The following is a 19286-nucleotide window of genomic DNA, read 5'->3' as shown; positions in this document are numbered from 1 at the left end:
CCTGCTCCCCGGTGCAGGTGGCCCGCCAGCCGCCCTGCGCGCGCTCCTGGAGCTCCCGTTCTAAGTCTGCTCTCTCGTGGGTGCCGTCCACGAGTCCGCCTGCTCCCCCGTGCAGGTGGCCCGCCAACCACCAGCCGTCCCGCGTGCGCTCCCGGAGCTCCCGTTCTCAGTCTGNGCGTGCGCTCCCGGAGCTCCCTTCTCAGCCTGCTGTCTCAAGCGTGCGGGTCCGCGGTCTGTCCGCTCCCCCTTGCAGGTGGCTACCGCTTCCCGGCGCCCTGACACGGCGGCTCCCTCCCCCTTCTGTTTAGCTTCCGATATCTGTGCGCGGTTTCACGGCTCCCCGCTTCGTACCTCGATACTCAGCGCTGGAGATGTTCATTTGTAGAGATCCAGATGTATCTTCCTGCGTCTCAGGCTGATTCCGTGGATGTTCCTGCTGGTCTGGTACCTATCCAGCTCAACTCAGGGGACTGGCTGAAAAAGGGGTCCCCTACTCCTCCGCCATCTTAACCTCCTCCTTCAGTTCATATTTTATCTAAACCTATATATAGTATATTTTTCCTAAAATTGGTGTTTCTAAAATTATTTTTGTTGACTGCATTAAAATCTGACTCCACCAGAAAAAAAAAAAAAACTTCTTAAGAAATATTAGTGTCATTTAATCTCCATTGTATAATACAACAAATATTTGTCATATTTGCTATATTATATGTACAGACTTACTAGGTATCAGGTATTATTCTAGACATATGTCAGTAGAAGAAAGAGGTAAGTATCCCTAACTTGATGTGGCTTACATTTTAATGGCAGAGACAGCAAAAAGATGTTAAGCATAAATAATTTATATATGTTAGAAGCTAAGTTATATGGAAAAGAAATTGTACAGGAGAGAAAAAGGGTCGGGAATGAGGTGTATTTTCAAACAGTGCAGGTCCTCTTGAGAAAGTGAAGTTTCAGCAGATTGGAAAAGTGGTGAAAGTGCTCAGAGGTGCATATCAGGGAGAGAAAACAGTCCTGGAAAAGGTCCAAAGGCTCAAACGTGCCATGCACCTGAAGAAGGGCAGAATAGTAGGTGGTGAGCTAGGAAGTAATGTGGGCAACTTAAAACACATTGGTTTTTATCATGAGTGAAATGGGCAGCTTCAGGATTCTAAGCAGAGGGGTGGTATAATTTGACTTTTACTTAAAAGATAACTCTGGCTGCAGTGTTGAGAATAGTTCTTTGAAAAAAGCTAGAAGCTAGTTAACCACTGAGAAGCTATTGTAGTGACCCAGGTGTGAAATAATAATGGCTTGGAGAGGGATGAGGACATGAATGCAATGGGAACTGTGTGCACTCAGAATATTTTTAGGTAATGTCAACAGGATTTCTTACCAATTAAATGTGGGTACCAGATAAGGAACAGAGGAGTCAAGGCTGAGGTCAAGTTCTTGGATCAAACAGTTGGAAAAAATAGAACTGCCACAATCTGGGATTGGGAAGCTAAAGATGGGGCACACAGGTGTGGGGAGGGGAAGACCAGCCTCAACTATATAGAAAAAAAAATGGGAGTGTCCATGCTCAATGCTGCCTTTAGTCCAGAGTCCCAAATTTGCACTTCCATCCAGAGAAGAATTTTGAGCATGTGTTTCCCACCTCATATTGCATTTTTCTTCATAGATAATCCACAACGACCTCAAATTCTCTGTGTCCAAACAAAAATCCACAACTTACCCTTAAACATGCTCCTCCTCTGGTATTCCATGTATTTTCAAAAGGGAAATACAGCCGTACCAGTGGAATATCTGGGCATCACCCTAAGCTCCTTTCTCTTCTTAACCACACATATCCACATTTTTAAATACCTCTCGAATCTGTGTCCTTCTCTTTGTCCTTTCTGCTACAGACGAGTCCTACACTATTTCTCAACTGAGTCATTGATGCAGCTCATTAATACCTCAGCACACAACAGCTACAATACCATTAATGAGATTATTTCCTTCAAATTTCAGCTGAAGCAGTGTTACTTGATGGAAGTCTTTCATAATCCCCCTAATTTTACTTGAATCCATGTGTCTATGCTCCTACAGTACCTCAACATACACCCATTATAATGCTTACAGTATTATAAGTAGTAATACTTATATCACTATATAAACTATGTGCACTATATACTAATTATATATAGTATCATTTATATGCCAAATTAGTATCATTTATATGTCAAATGTTTAATGTAGGAATAATTCATATTAGAGCTACCAGAAATACTGGTTTAAGGAATTGAGATTTGGTTGTGAGGTATGTTGAGGAAGGTGAACAGGAAAAGAACCAATGGATTGGCTAGTCATAGAGTTCTTGAAAGTTCTTTCTCTTGTGATTGAGTTCACAGAGCAGCTGCCAGACCACCTTGTTGTCACTACCAGCTAAAAGTCCCTGCTCCATGCCTGGGAAGAAACCCCCAAGGTGCCTGATTCTTTCTCAGTACATGTTCATGGGAAGCCTGTATTTCTTTGTACTGCACTCAGATTGCACCCTCCTTTCAACCACACCACTTGAAAGCTCCTGTTCCAGATTTGAGCTGTGACTACCTCCCTTAGTCCTTCTGAGCTTTTGGGTGCCAGCTGTTACACCCTGATATTCCCCAAGCCTCCACTCTCTCCCAAAGAGAGAGTTGCTCCTCCAGTCACCCACCCCCCTCCCTCCACATCCACCTCGATTCTGATCTTATTTAAGAAAATCACTCAACAATACAAGGTGTTTGCTTGGGACACTAGAATTCACAACAATTTTTGAAAATCGTTTAAATATTCACTAGTTTATTAAATTTTCTCATGAATAATCAGTAAGAACTGATTTGCAACTGTGTATATGTCTACTTTAAAATTTTTTCCAACTGCATATTTTATTTGCACTATGATTTAAGTAAGCTCATGAAGTGGTGTGAAACCTTCCCCATCGTTAATACTGCTGACTCCAAGGAAAAAATGTATTTAAGTTTCCAAATAAACTAATTTTTGGAATACAGCATATCAGAAACTTAGAAACTGACCAGAAAGGGAAAATATGTCAAGGTTCTCTTAAATATTGTTAAGTACATATTTTTCTAATTGTAAAATCACACACACACACACACACACACAAACAATACCTATGATGCTTCAGGAAGAAAAGGTTGAATGATTTATTGATTATTATTGTATAATAACGACATAATTGGGAACTATCATGACTTCATATGGCCTCTATCATTGTGACTCACACAAATGATGTTGTGTAGTCTAAAGGAAAAATACTTTATTATTGCATATCACAACTCACAAACTTTTGCTTTAAGCTATATTTCTTTCAAACTAATTTTTTATTTAATTATATATTCCATATATTTCCAACATTTATTTATTTTTATGCAATTAAGAAGTAGCGGTTTTAATTGGACAGGTGGGATATCGACATCATCTGGAAAGCCCACCAGACAATTTAAACATTGTTGATATATGACCTCAATTAATCAGTTAAAAGTACTGACTGATGGATTGACTTGAAATGTTTAGCTTTAATAATCAAGAGAAAAGAACTTTGATAACTTTTATAACCTTTATAAAAACTTAAACACAAATTTAAAAGAAAAAGATAGGTTTGATAATAGTCCTCTAACAATATGCCTCTATTCTTTTGCCTGTTTAGTGCAAAATATATCTCATGATTCAAGCATGCCACCTTTTGGGAATATTAGTGATTCATAATAAAATTAACATAACTGATTTGAATTAAGAAAATTTCAGTTCTTTTGTATTTGTGATGAATTAAACATTAAGCATTTTATTCTAAAAGTACATTCTCTGCTTTATTGAACATTGCCAAATTCTCTGCAAAACATCTTAGTAATCATATGTTATGCTTTTCCAAGACACTAAAGAAAAGTTAAAAAAAGAAAAGCTCACCCAAGTCACAATAGATTTTTGTACTGCTGCACAGTTTGGAAGTTTAACAATAATTATTATACATCATAGTTTTGCAAGGGCACTATATTTAATTCCAAACTATAAATGTTCATAGGAATATATACAAAGAGCCAAAATTACTGTTTTGTAGATTACTAACAGTAATTCTTTATGTGTGATAGGGCTTCAATTAATAGAGTTTCTCACACACACACACATACACATACTGCTTACCATATGAAAATCCATATAACTTCATGAAGAAGACTGATCCCAACTAAAAGATGAGAGATATGATCCTCAGAAAACTTTCAGAAAGAAGAGGTCTAAACACAAATCGTCCTTGTACACAATTACAGAAATGTGAGGTTTACTTAAAAATTATAATGCACTCTGTAAAACGATAATGACGGAAAATAAAAATAACCAACTGGGAGTCATAAGAAAGAATCAGAGTGTCCAAAGTCATGAAAAAGGAACCCAATGTGCAAGACTGTGCAATAAAGCAGGGAACAGACCTGCTTCGTTAGTCAAATGAGAAGGAAATGGAGAAGTGACCTATTGATGGCCTCCGAGTTCATCAAGCATCACTCAGTTGCTGTTTAGGAAATGGAAATCTGTTCTTCTAATCATGCCAAGGGATTTACTGAAACATATTCCAGTGAAATCAGCTCTACAAAATAACTATTACTAGAGCGCTGATAACATAGTAACAAAAAAATAACGACCTCAAAATACACACACACACACACACACACACGCACACGCACATGCACACATATGCATTCATGTGTGGTACCTTCTCTAACTTCTTTAAGGAAAAAAACAGTAATTCATCTCTTTGGGATCAAATTACCTTGGAACGTGTAGATGGGTAAAGTATGACTAGAAAATGACTATGAGTTAAGATTCTGTTTCTTAGTTTGCATTTAATGAAGTCTTAGAATATATAATACGATATANCACACGCACACGCACATGCACACATATGCATTCATGTGTGGTACCTTCTCTAACTTCTTTAAGGAAAAAAACAGTAATTCATCTCTTTGGGATCAAATTACCTTGGAACGTGTAGATGGGTAAAGTATGACTAGAAAATGACTATGAGTTAAGATTCTGTTTCTTAGTTTGCATTTAATGAAGTCTTAGAATATATACTATAGGATAAATGTCACTGAATTTTGTAGTTAGAGAAATCACACATTAAAAGGAAGAACAATTTTCAAGGTATATAGCTATGAGATATTCAAAAAGTCCAACTGGAACTAAATATTGACTCACCAATTCTAACGAATTTTATATAACTTGAGAAAACTTAAGGATCCCTTTTTAGATACTCAGAGCAGATCTTTATGATAATCAGGACAGGCATCAGTATTCTTAATTCTTATTCTTAATTGGAAGGAAAGCTAAAACTTAAGTTTAATTATGTGTTTAGGATTCTATATATAGGTGAAACAAATCCTAAACTCTGGGCTAACTGTATTTCCAACATATCATATTAATTCTCTCTTAAAATATAATACTACTTTTGTCTAATGTAACAAGAGATGCAGTGGAAATATTTCCTTTGCAAAATTACATAAAAATATCTTGGAGTTCAAGATCATATATAGTATGAATTAATGTAAGAATTAAAAAACAAGTGTATGAAAACTAAAGTAAAAAACATACAAACAAGACATAGTTCACAAAGATCCAAGTTAGGGTGAAATTAAAGCTAGAACTTAAATAGTTTGTTACTTCCCTCTCCTTTACCTGTTAATAAGTTTCTTAGAGTTAAGAAATTTACCCATAAATGCTCTTGTCTGACTATGCATCTTCTGTCTCTGTCTCTGTCTGTCTCTCTGGAGACAAGCTAATAGAGGAAATTAAATGATAGGTTTTATTGCCTTGGTAATTTTTACTCACCACTACTTCTGCCACATTAAAAATATTACAAAGTGGCAAACATACCACAGGAGTGTGCATGCAGACTTTTATTTGGAGGAAGAGCACTTACTGGTCATTGACTGCAGTAAAAGGGAGCAGACAGTGAATTGTACTCTCAATAACCATTCAGTGGAGAGCTGGGTCTATAGCAGTTCCTTCCCTTGATCACTTCTACCAAACACCAATTATAAATCTTCATAAGAAAGGAATTCCTAAGTAGATATAGTTTGGGTAAATCTGTGGATAAGCTCTCTTTTCTACTTGCCCACCTTGTCACAAGTACCCTCAAAACAGCCTTTTGTATTAAGTAACACTTTGAGAATTGCTGAAGAATGCAAATTATAACAGAAAGTCTATACTATAGAATTCTTTGCCACTGGTTATTACATAAATTTTGGTGTTTTAATGTTCCTTAAGAAGAAGAATGCAGGCATATAGATTCCCAGATATTACTCAAAAGTAATATAAACAATAAAAAACACCCAGGAATAGATGTTTGGAAATTCCATTTCTGTCACCTTGCCCCCTTTTTGTTCTTTATTGTTTTACCCCCTTGCCTAGACACGGTTAGAGGCAGCATACTGCTAAAAACGTTAATGTTCAAGCCAGAACACTTTGATGTTTTAGCTTCTCAGTTTTACCTTTTGTCATTTATAACCTCTCTGCCAAATTTCCTCATTGGATTAGAACTGCTATAACAGGGCTAACAATCAGATGTTATTTTACAAGGGTAAGTAAAGAAGAAGTTTATGAATATAAATAATACTAATTTAAAAGCCATGATCTCTATCTTACACAAATTTTAGCACACAGAAAGTTTTTAAAAATTTTTTCATCTTTCTTTCCCAAATAGTGAAATACAAGTTTACTTCATTTGTAGTTTCCCTCATTACATGTATATCACTAGTTTTTATCTGTGATTCCAAAAGGTGGATTATATAGATCTGCAGTATTGTATAATGTACTGATGTGCTATTATCAAAAAAGGAAATAAATGAGGCAGAAATTGTCCATTCTTTCTCCTGTTCTCAGCATGGTTCTAAATTTGTAAGAAACAGCGCAGTAGCCCTTAGACCGTCTCACTTTTGCTGTGAGAACCTAGAACACCTCTGCCCATTTAAGGCATGTTCATTATCCTCAGGGACAATCACAGATTTTTCAGTGACTGTAGTTCTGTCCCAGAGGTTGTAGGAGGAGTTTTCCCCAGGAAAGGACAGCTTCTTTGTTCTAGGATGACTGACAAAGAACACAGGAATTTTGTTTCTACCCAATACTATCCTTTCATGGAATCACTTAAACTTCGTGTCTCCTTTCTTCTTAACCTCTATTCCTCACTGCAGAATTTCCAAGAACATATTCTGCAAATGTGTCCAAGCCCCAAAAATAAGTCTATGACTTCAATTCAATTCAGTTTATTTCAATTCAACAATATGACTTCAATTCAATTCAGTTTATTTCAATTCAACAAATATCTATTGTAACTAAGAGTAGCCAGGACACTCTTGGTTACCAGAAATAAAATAATATGAGAGTTAAAAAGGTTCTCTTATTTCTAGAATTTACTCTTTAGTTGAATTAAATTTTCTAGTGCTGGTTTCCTTGAAACATCAGTGTAATTTGGGACATCTGAGGAGAGGTTTTGGGGAGTCAATTTAGACTTAAACAGCTTAAGCAATAAGATTATCATCCATGATTTAAAAACAAATGTATAGTGTAAATACTATTTTTCCCCACCCTGAGGAAGCACAGCATAAAGAGTCCAGGCTTCAAGGTTAGCAAAATGTGCATTAAAATCTCAGCCATGCTACATAGGAGCTCTGCAACTTTAACAAATCCTGCAACCTTTAAAAACCTGTTTTCTCATCTGTAAATGGAAGTACTAAATAACATTTACCATAAAGTTTTGGTGCTGGATTAAAGGAGTTTATAATCTACATGTGGTCTCCAGAACACAATAATGTTTAACAAATATCATCTGTTCTTGTTCCTATAAACAATATGAATGATAGAAGAGGACAAAACCACAATGTACAATTGCAATACCCTTAATCTGTCAATCACAGACTTATAAAGGGAACTGTCTCTAGATAACAAAGATTTTTCTCTGTTGGCTCTGGAGGAGAGAAATGCCTTCTTCCCAAGCACTTTCAGGCCATTGATGCTTTTTTACCAGGTGGAGAGAACAGTCCAAAAGCTTTTGGGAAAACTGGAGTCGTGCTCAGCAAATTGATGAGGTGGGGTCCAATGGCCCCTCTGAGCTGTCAGCTGGATGCCAGCACTGCCCACCACAGTCAGGTGTCTCCTCTCTGTGGCTCAGTGGAATGCTCTCAAAATGCTCAGTGAGATTCTAGGGACAGAAAGTGGGCACTGATGGAAGCACAGATCACACTGCCTTAACTAAAGAACACTGACAAAATTCATCTGAATTTTGTCATCTGAAAGTCAATACTGACTTCCCTGTCACTGTCTTAGGAATACCTAAAAGCCTAAATAGGGACTTCGTTGGCTGTTTCACCTCATCTTTGCCTGTGCTCTTGCAAAATAAGAAGTTTATTCTTAATCAAGACTTTATTCTGGTGCATGTGATGAAACCAATCCTTGAATAAATAAAAAGAAACACAGGCCATCTAAATATGTCTCCTGTAGAGTTAAGTATAGCACGTTTTGCATGAGACTGAAAAAAAATTAAAAATAAGAGAGAGAAAGCAACCCCTTCAAACCAATTTTATATCAATATATTGCATCATAAAAACAAATGTACTTTATTATTTTACAAGCTCGGCCATCATCACATTCTTCCTCCAAACCATCCACTGGAAACTCAGAGCAAAACTATTTGAGGACGATCATAAGCCCCTTTTCAATCACAGTCCCAATAACTGACATACTGTGCTCAAAACATAAAGTAAAATGAGGCAAAATGAAAATGAATGATCAGTGTTTTCCAAATTGCTTCTTTTGTAATAATGTCTTATCAATGCAATTTTTAAAAGAAAAAGGTGGAATAAATTGAAGAGGTAGAGCAGATCATAAAAAAAAAAAACGGGAGTTTAATAATTTGCTGCTTTTCCTTTAGCCACAGAAAACATACTTTATGAATACATAAAACCATTCTGATAATAGAGATTATTACTGCTATGCATTATTCACGTGGCAATGAATTCACACGATGCTTCCACATCAAGTAAATCAAACTAACCATAAGGAACTAACTTCAAAGTACACTGTCTTTTTGGTCTCCAAAGTAATAAAGAGCCAGACACTCCCCTTTTAGGGTATTTGTTCTGCACAATTTAGAAAGCGGTAGTTTCTTTCCTTCATTAGGCCCTCCGCGTGAGAGAGACTGAATCAGAGGCTACAGCAATAGAGATTTCTCTGCACTGAGAGTCTCAGATGTTTAGAACCATTTCTACACTACTGGTTTCATCAACCTTATGTTGCCTAATCCACCCGTTCCTTAACAGCTGTGCTGCAGAGTCTCCTCTTTCGTTGTAGTTTGACTACGTTTTCCAAAGAAACAACAAGCTAGTCAGACATTCCAAAATTAGAAGACTGAGCTAGTAAGCATGAACACATTTCCTAAAAATACGGGAAACTCTTACTTGTATGTATCCAAGTCCATACTAAAGGCATTCCTTTATACCCTACCTTGGCATAGCCCTGGCAAGAATATGCAGTTGTGACTTCATTATTGTTATTATTATTATATTTGCTAACAATGTCATGAAAACAAAGTAAAAATTTTAAGATCATAAATTACAAAAATTTTATCATAATGCAACACTAAAATAAATAGAAAAAGGAAGTCAAAGATGTTAAACATTTCCATAATTTATGAAATGGAAATAGGAATAAAATACAGTTCGATGTTATGATGATGAAGATGGATGTGAAATCAAAAAAAAAATCATATGAAGCTAAGGTCCAAGATTAATTACACCAGAAAGAATTGATTGAGGTATTTCTGTTTTGATCAGATTTATTGCATATGAAGTTGTGCCACTGAAAAACTCAGGAAGTAAATCATAAAATGTATATTTTTATGTTGAAATGTTGATGTGTAGGACTTAGCATTTTTCGTGAAATTTCCTGGGAGTGAGCAGTCGAAGTTTTAAGATACTGAACAGTAACAGATCGATCCAAGTATCGATATATTAGGAAGATATTTTAATTAGATAATTTTTGTTCATCACAAAGTGCAACTTAGCAGAAATACCCCAGTAACTCCTCTGTAGGCTTTGAGCTAATAATTTAATTGAGACAATAATAGTGAAATGAAAGCTCTAGATGATTGTTCCCAAAATGTAACAGGGGTTTCTTCCTAAAGTCAGCCACTATCAACATCACTATTAAATTATTATATTGGAAGTATTGATCAAAGCAGTTATAGAAGGAAAAATAGAAATATAAAAATTGGAAAGAAGAGTTGAATTGCCTCTATTTGTAGGTGATACAGTGATAGAACTAAAATTTCAAAAAAAGAAATAACCTATAAATATATAAAGTTAATAAATAAAAATCTATAACTTTTATACATAAAAACAACAACCACAGGGAGACATAACCAAGAGAACCTCTTGAAAGTATGAAAATATATTCCACAAATAAAAACAGCATATGAAGAAGAGTATTCTCTGTATCACTATTTGAAATAGCAAAACACTGGAAACAAACCAAGAGTCTATTAATAAAGAACTGTTTCAACAGACTATGTAACAATCACAAAATGGAGAACTCTGAAAGTGTAAAACAGAAAGAGGTAGAAATCTCTATGTACAAATCTATGGAGATTTCCAGGATAAGTTAAAAAACAAATATGCAGAATAGAATATATTGTATGCTAATGTTTGTGTCAGAAAGGAAGAGAAACAGGAATGCACACACATATATAGTTAAATTTGCAAAAACTAATATTAGAAGGATATAAAAAACTAAAAACATTATTATTTCTATGTGTTAGCGCAAAAAACTGGAGTGAATATAGACGGAACTAAGTTTTGTCTGTGTACCTTTCAAATGGTTTTGACATTTCAGGTCATTAAATATTTTATATACTTAAAAAGAACAAAATCAAAGTAACAGAAAAGGCAAAAGGCCTTTGGTCATTTCCCACTTGTAAAATCCAAGGATCAGCTTAAGGTTTCCCAACTGTCCACTTAAAATAAACCAACAGCCTAACACTTCAAGGGACAGAGCAAAAAAAATGCCAAGCTGGTATAGACGGTTTGATAACAATAAGTCTAAGGCATTTTTATTGAGAAAAAAATATTGCCTGTTTTTCATTCCTATTTCTCATAAAAATAAAAGTTACTGGGTATATTTTAAAAGTAGTAAAATTTAGAGATCTTGAATATCCAGTTAGATGAGTTTAGAAAAATATATTCATCCCTGCAACCATCAGCCAAATAAATGATGCAGCACACACCCAGTACCCCCGAGAGTTCCTTCAGTTGAACAGCACTTTCTCTGAAGCTAAGGTCCCCAGTATTACATATTAGCATTTCCTCTTCTTGAACTTCATATAAACGTATTCTTTATGTCTGACTACTTTTGTTCATATAATATTTGATACTAATTTTTGTTGTTGGGCACATCAGTAATTGTGTATAATGCTGCATAGTACTATTTATATCAATACAGCATGACTTGATTTTCCATTTTCTTGTTGATAAAAGTTTGGGTGATTTCCAATTTCTGGCTCTGAAAACAGTTGTTATGAACATATTTTTATATTTTTTGTGAATATATGTTTTTGTTCTACTGAGTAAATACTTAGAAGTAAAAACTGACATCAGATGGTTACTGTATGCTTATTGGTCAAAGAATACAAACTTCCAGTTATAAGATGAAAAAGTTCTGGGGAACTCATATAGAGCATGGTGAATATAGTTAACAATACTGTATTATATACTTGTAAGTTGCTAAGAAAGTAGATCTTAAATGTTCTCACTGCCAAAAAAAAAAATAGTAGTAATGTAAGATGATGGATGTGTTAACTAATCTTATTTTGGTAATCGATACATAGATGCATCAAAGCATCACATTATTCACCTTAAACTTACACAATGTTATATACCAATTATGTATCAATAAAGCTGGGGGAAAGGAAAGTAAAACGTGTGTGTGTGTGTGTGTGTGTGTGTGTATGTATTTGTATGTGTACGTTTTATTTTCCTTTTCCCCAGTTCTACTGATACACACACACAAACACACACACACACACACACACACACACACACACACAGAAAAACACCCAAGACATATCCGAAATTCTTGTATCATTTTTCATTCCCACCAGCAAAGTATGGGAGTTTAATTATTCCACATCCTTATCAACAACTGCTGGTCCTGTTAGCCTTTTTAATATTAGCAATTCTAGTGTGTGGCTATATTTCACTTTGTTTTAATTTACAAATAACTGATTACACGCTATTGAGCACTTATTTTGTGCTTACTGGCCGGTTGTTAATCTTTGAAATCCGCCGACATTTTTCGCTCATCTTAATTGTGTTGTCTTTTCATAACTGATTTGTAGGAGTTATTTACAGAGTCCAGATAAAAGTCCTTTATCAAGTATATGTAATATGAATATTTCATCCATGACTTACCTCTTTTATTCTCTTACTGTATTCTTCTGAAAAGTAGAGCTTTTTTTGTTTAACAAAATCTAATTTATCATTTTTGTTTTCTTTTTATGGCTAATGCAATTTGGGCCTTTTCCATGAAATCTTTGCCTATCCCAAGGTCCAGAAAACATTTTCCTATACGCTCTTCTATAAACTGTTGAGTTCACAGTTTTATAGTTGATCTAGGTGCCATCTAAAATGAATGTTTGTGTATGGTATGAGATAAGGATCAAGCTTTTTTTTTTTTTTTTTGCAATATAGATGTCCAGTTTTCTAGGTCCAGTGGGTGAAAGAATTTTCCTTTGCCCATTGTATTACATTTGTGCCTATGTTGAAATTCAATTGACCACGTATGTGTGTGGGTCTAGTTCTGGACTCTATTCTGTTGTTTCAGGCTATGTATCATCTCACCTACACCTTACCATCCCAAGCAACATAGTTTTAAAGTAAATCTAACAATGTGCCATTGTATTAGCCACTGTCCACTCAGGATGATGAGCAAATTAGATGGGCAGTGTTTCTCTTGGAACTTTCAAGCTTCTCTAATATAAACTTCAATATATATGAAATGACACCGAGGGGGGTATAGGATAATGAATGACAACAAAGCTTTTGGAGACAAGTGGATCTAAATTTGAGTCCTATCACACACCAATGATTTTTATGCTCTTTAAATGCTGTTTTCCTCAGCTAAGAAAATAGGGATCATACTACCTATTGCAGAAACTTTTTGCAAGGTTTAATAAGATACTGTAAGTAGAGTACTCAATGAAGTATTTGACATATAGAGTAAACCTACAATAACATAGCTAGCTTTAGAACACTCTTCAGAGAAAATGAGGGCAAAGGAGTCTTTGTGGAAATTCAAAATACGGAGACAATGTTGAGTGACTGCCCTATTATTTTTTCAGAGCAGCAATTTCTCCAGAATATATTATCAATTATTTATAATGTACTATTTTATCCTTTTTATGGGATAGAACGTTATATTTTATGCATTACTAATTATTAATGATTGCTTTTGTAATATAATAATTAAACACATTCACTTTTTTCATCATGTTGACAAAAGATAAGAACTTTGCTATTTGTGCACATACCTTTTAAATGTTTTCTCTGAATTTCCCAGAATATAAAATGAAACAAGCATGCACATCTTTATCAGGAGGAAACAGAGCAATGTTACTCAGAGCATTTTCCCAATAGGATTACTCTTTCATTACTATGTAATTAACCCCACATTGAGAATTCTATAGTGAATTCTTTTGCAGCAGCAAATTAAACATTTGACTTGCAGACTGTTACATTTCTGTACAAGTGACTATCATGTCAGTAGAAAATAAGTGAAGCAAAATTGGAGAGTTCTCAGAGACGTTTTCAATGAAGCCAGAAGATTTGCCCTGGGAGAAAATACTCTCTATATTCAAAGGCCTCACTACAATCTCTCGCACAAAATCCATCAAAATCTAATAAAGTAGCTTCATTAGCAATGATCATCACCTTATTAATAATTCACTGGTTGGCGAAGGTACTGATGGGATGCTAATGCATCATTTTAAGCGTAAAAGAACATTATTGTGATGCTCATTAAGGTGAGCTCTGCAGAAGTCAAATCTGTAGTAAGCAAATTTGATATCTTTAAAAAATACAACTCCGATTTACTAATAACTCAGCATTCTACACTGCATATTTTTCCAGGAATTTGCAACTCATATCTAAAACTGACTTCAAGGCGACCATTTTGATATCATCAAAACATAGATTTCCTGATCGAAAGTCCATGCTTCAAGAATTTTCATAAAAAGACCAATTTTAGTAAAACAACCCAAAATGAGCGAACTCAGTGTCAATGAGTGACACTAAAATTCTCTTCCACAGAAGATGAGATTTCCAATGGACACTGGAATATTTATAATGCCCACTGTATATTCATAATTCACTGTATACACTGTATACTGTATACAGAAACCAACAGAATAGAAAGGGATGTCAACTCTAAATCTCCCTCACATTCATTGAGAGTCTACACAGTGGTAAAACATTGATGCTAGCTGGCTGGAAGGGACTGGTAAGGAATACAGAGCCTACAGTTCCTAGGTCAGTCATTGAAATGTGATCCTGGAATATACCTGGGGGAAAATGGAAGTGGGTGGGCTTCCTACTCTAATCATCTGTATTACCAAAGCCATTACTTTGTGCATATGAGTGTCCTTCACCTTCTAATATAATGCTGCTACAGATTAAAAAGACAAGCATAACCCAACTTCCCACCTATAATGGCCTTTCACCAGACATGCTTTCAAAAATTCTCTTACTTATTTCAGTGCATCTCCTCTTAACAGGCCACACTTCAACTTGGCTGTATTTGGGCTGCACCATGTACCAATTGACAGTCTTAGTTTTATGAACTAAGGCAACAAGAGATAGTGTGCTTCCTTCCCAATTAAACATAATTCAATCCCCAGAGACACTGCTCCATTATTGTTCCAGTGTTTAACTACAGTATTTTAAAAAGGAAGGAGAACAATTGGATTTAAGCAAAGTAGAAGTTCCTGGCAATTTGAATCACTGGGTCTTCAGCAGTATTTTGATGAGAAATGAAAAACAGAAGTGGTCATTTCAGGGTTGTCATTTGTCTGAAATAAAAGCCTATATTCAATGGCTGTATATTTATTTTTTTATTGTTCAGGAAACAAACCAAAGTACTTAGAGCCCAACTAGGAAAATTATGTGTTAATCAGACAGGAATTTACATCCTTCAGAAATCATTCACTACATAACTACTTGCTCTGAAAAGGAAGTATAGACCATATAACCCTCTCCTAACCGAAAAGCCTTTGATACATATCATAGATGTTGAATCATATTTAATTACCTAGAAACTACTTAGAGGAATTAGTCCTTCTCTTCAGAAAACATTTCAAAAATTGCTTCAATTTTAATAAATGTTTAAAACATTTGCCCCAGAAATGTGCCATTTTCAATGTTGGAATCCTTAAAAACTTTCTAGCTCACCAGATTTTAAATATATTAGCTGTCCAGCTAGTTATTCAATATGTTATCAGGATGATCTTGGGGTTTCTACAAAGACAAAGCCATATGCTGAAGTGCTGAGACATCTACTAAAGAGAAGGAATCCCTTTGCAATTAAAAACTTCAAGGCAAGTAATTTGGCAAATGTTAACAAGAACAAAGTATATCAATAGTGATTAGTTCTACACATTTTAATTAACAGAGTGGGCCAGAGGAAAATCAAAATCAAATTTAGTCACATGTGTGTTTGTCACCTCCAAGAAATTGTAGGAGGATGGCTGAGGGTATAACTTAAACATTATGTGGCCTTACTTCATCCCACTTTATAACAGTGGACTCTTACTAAATGCCTGGTTTTAAAATATAACCTTGAAGTCTGCCCTTAATAACATGTAAAATTTGCATAATTAAAAGAATCTGAAAATTTTGTCCAAATGAGAAATATATCTATAATTCTTTAAAATCTTCAGTATTCTTAAAATGCCTTTTAAAAATCAAATAAATGAAACCACAAGAAAGCTTAAAAGATTCTGGTATAAATAATATATCTCTTTCAACTGATTATAGTTTCATTGTGCTCACCATTAATCTGCTGATCTTGAGGTGAACAGTATTCTTAAATGCGAAATATTCCTAAAGTAAAACATATCATTTAGAGATTAGTAGTTCTAAATTCTATTTTCATTTTTATTTACTTTTAGTTTTCAGTTTTGCAACCATCTAACAACAAACTGCATTAACAGAATTATATATTAAACATTCAATATTATCCTACATATTGAAAGAACAATGCAGTGGATACAAACTCATGACTTCTCCTGAAGGCAAAAATCTGCTTCATTTGCCCTGTTTGGACAGTTGGACTTATATTTACCTGGATTCAAGAAATGGTATACCAAAGCACTCTATTTTTGCAGAGCCTGTGAGGTACTTACACTTCATACACTGATTTTCAGAAGTGGAAACCAGTCTTGGAGCCTCATCCCTCTGAGATGTGTTTCCAAGTCCATTGCTAAAAATAAAACTGTCCTGCTGAGGGACCATGGTCACTGCTAGGTGAGCAGGACAACATGTTTGAGAGCTGCTTAACATGCAGAGGGGAACAATTCTTATTTCTCTGTGAAACTCCACTGGGAAACCAGCATACAGGCAATTTTTCTCTCTCTACTCATTCCGTATCAAGGACACATAAAGACTTCTGTTCCTTTCTAAATATAGAATGTCTCCCCTTTCTCTTAGATATTGCTGCCAAGATTTCTAGTTGTCTGCCCAGTATCTGTTCTTTTTCTTCCTTACTATAGCACCCTAATTTGGTTTTGGGATAGCAAGGTGCGCTGCTGAAATGCAAAATTTTCTAGTCTCCTTTGGAAATAAGAGAGGCCATGTGACACCATCCTGGTCAAACAGATANAATATAGAATGTCTCCCCTTTCTCTTAGATATTGCTGCCAAGATTTCTAGTTGTCTGCCCAGTATCTGTTCTCTTTTTCTTCCTTACTATAGCACCCTAATTTGGTTCTGGGATAGCAAGGTGCCCTGCTGAAATGCAAAATTTTCTAGTCTCCTTTGGAAATAAGAGAGGCCATGTGAAACCATCCTGGTCAAATAGATGTAAACAGAAGTCCCTGGGTGTGGCTATGGGGAGTGCTCTGAAGGGAGACTGCTGGGAAGCTTCTTGTCCTTCACTCTTGATTCCTTCTTCTGCTCTGATTTTGGGCATGGAGGTTACAGCTGTAGTCACTGTCTTTTACCATGAAAAATGACCAATAGCATCTCAGAGTTTGAGTTTCTAAAACAATGTCAGCAATGCCTACTTGTGGCTTTCTTTGGTAGAATCACTGTTTTGGGGTTTTCTGTGATATGTGCTCAGTACAAATCCTAACTTACACAGACAAAATTCGTCAATGAACTGAGTTAATCCTCTCCCTGCCCCAAATGCCCCCAACCTCCAGGCTATGAAAAGTTACCTGGACACTTTCATTATGTCCTCTGTGCCTTTAGATTCTCATTCACACTTTTACCCTTCCTTTCTGGTCACACCTAACAGTTTCACCATTCGCGATGCTGCAGTTAAAAGTCAAAACATTTATAATAGGAAAAGTGAGGTAAGTAAAATTACCAGTATTAAATTAAAAGGGACTGACAAAAATTGAGAAAGAAATGACAGAAAAAAATAAAAATGAGATAAATACTTTACCTTTACTTATATTCCTTTTACAATAAATTAACACAAGAGTATGACTCCAACTTCTAGAAAGATAGAGCCTAAGTACGTAAATATCAGTGACTAATAAGGGCCCTAACAATAGCCCACTCAGCCAGCAAAGAAACCTAGAGTAACCTACAGTATGCAGGGGTGGGCACGGGGGTACACACACACACACTCATCCACTGACCCATAAGCCACCGCCAAATTTAAGCCTGGGACCAGGAAGGAGAGCAACAAAACTTAATTTTTTATATTTTAATGTGATTTTAAAAATCCTTGTGTGGGGAAATCCTGACACACAGAAAATGCAACGTTGCCTATTTAAAGTTAATTATGATCTAGGTATGTGGTATTCTAAATAAGATCATAATCTTATTTTTAAAATGGTACTAAACAAATGATTTCAGGAAGCACAATACAGTTGGCCAATAATTTCTTTAGGAAATTGGATATTTGTAAACACTGGAAAATAAAACATAGATTTCCTTTATTCCATAGGCGGGCTGAGCCATAATGCAAGCCATTTTGAGGACAGTTTTAAAATTAAGTATTTCTAGAGGCTATGTCATTGGATAAAAATAAGTTTATAGGAGCGACATCATATGACTGGACTTAATCCATTGGGAACTCAAATGAGACAGCATAATTTAAGTGTGACAAGATTTAGAAATGAGGTTTTTGTCCTCATTCATAAAAAAACTAAAATTTTAATAACTTAATATCTAATTTTAGGCATATCATTAACAAAGCAGAATCCATTATCTCTGTTTTCTCACTTGTGACTTCAGGAGAAAGTTAATTTAAGTTCTTTATTTTCAACGACTTTTAAAATAGTATAATAAAAAGGAAGTAAATTTGAAGAAAATTTTCTTAAGTTTTCAATTTTCATTCTATAGAAATTTGAAAGAATATATACAACAGTGAAATCATTCCCTACAGTCAGCAAGGTAGGGTGGATAAACCAAGAGATTTATTATTTCACACAGAATTTGAAAAGAAACCCCAATTAGAATAATATGAAATGAAAGTTTACATAGAATATATCACTTAATTTATGGCATAATATTTATTTTCTGTTTATAAGTGATAGAGAGGGACACCCTTGAATTTAAAAAACATAAAGGAGATTAGATTGGCTATGGACAGATTACACTATTTAATTTCATCCTTTCATCTATTTCCTTCTTGTTTTCTTATAAAACCTCTTTCATTTGGGGTGCCTAGAGGTGGCGCAGTTGGTTAAGCATCCCACATTTGATTCTGGCTCAGGTCATGATCTCACAGTCCTGGGATGCGGGAGCCACACAGCGAGCCCTTGTGGGGAGCCGGGCTTTGGGCTCCACTGTCAGAGGGGAGTCTGTTTCTCCCCCTCCCTCTTCCTCTGCCCCTACCCTCCCTTGTGCTTGCGCAAGTACTCTCTCTCACACACAAATAAATAAATAACATCTTCTAAAAAATAAAATAAAAAATAAAACCTCATTCCTTCATAACTGCTGCTTCATTGAATACCTACTTATTTTCTAGTTGTTTTTCTCCCATAGCCCCAATCCTCTTTAAGA

General features: G+C 35.3%; 1 protein-coding gene across 1 annotated transcript in view; it reads right to left on the bottom strand.

The window, feature by feature from the left end:
• Nucleotides 1-19286, bottom strand: part of CNTNAP2 (contactin associated protein 2) — a 1777718-nt gene that overhangs the window by 1731748 nt on the left and 26684 nt on the right. The window lies entirely within an intron of this gene.

This window comes from Ailuropoda melanoleuca, chromosome 1 (genome assembly GCF_002007445.2).
Source record: "Ailuropoda melanoleuca isolate Jingjing chromosome 1, ASM200744v2, whole genome shotgun sequence".
NCBI lineage: Eukaryota > Metazoa > Chordata > Mammalia > Carnivora > Ursidae > Ailuropoda > Ailuropoda melanoleuca.
Note: the sequence above shows the minus strand (reverse complement) of the source record. Positions and strands in the feature narration are given on the sequence as shown.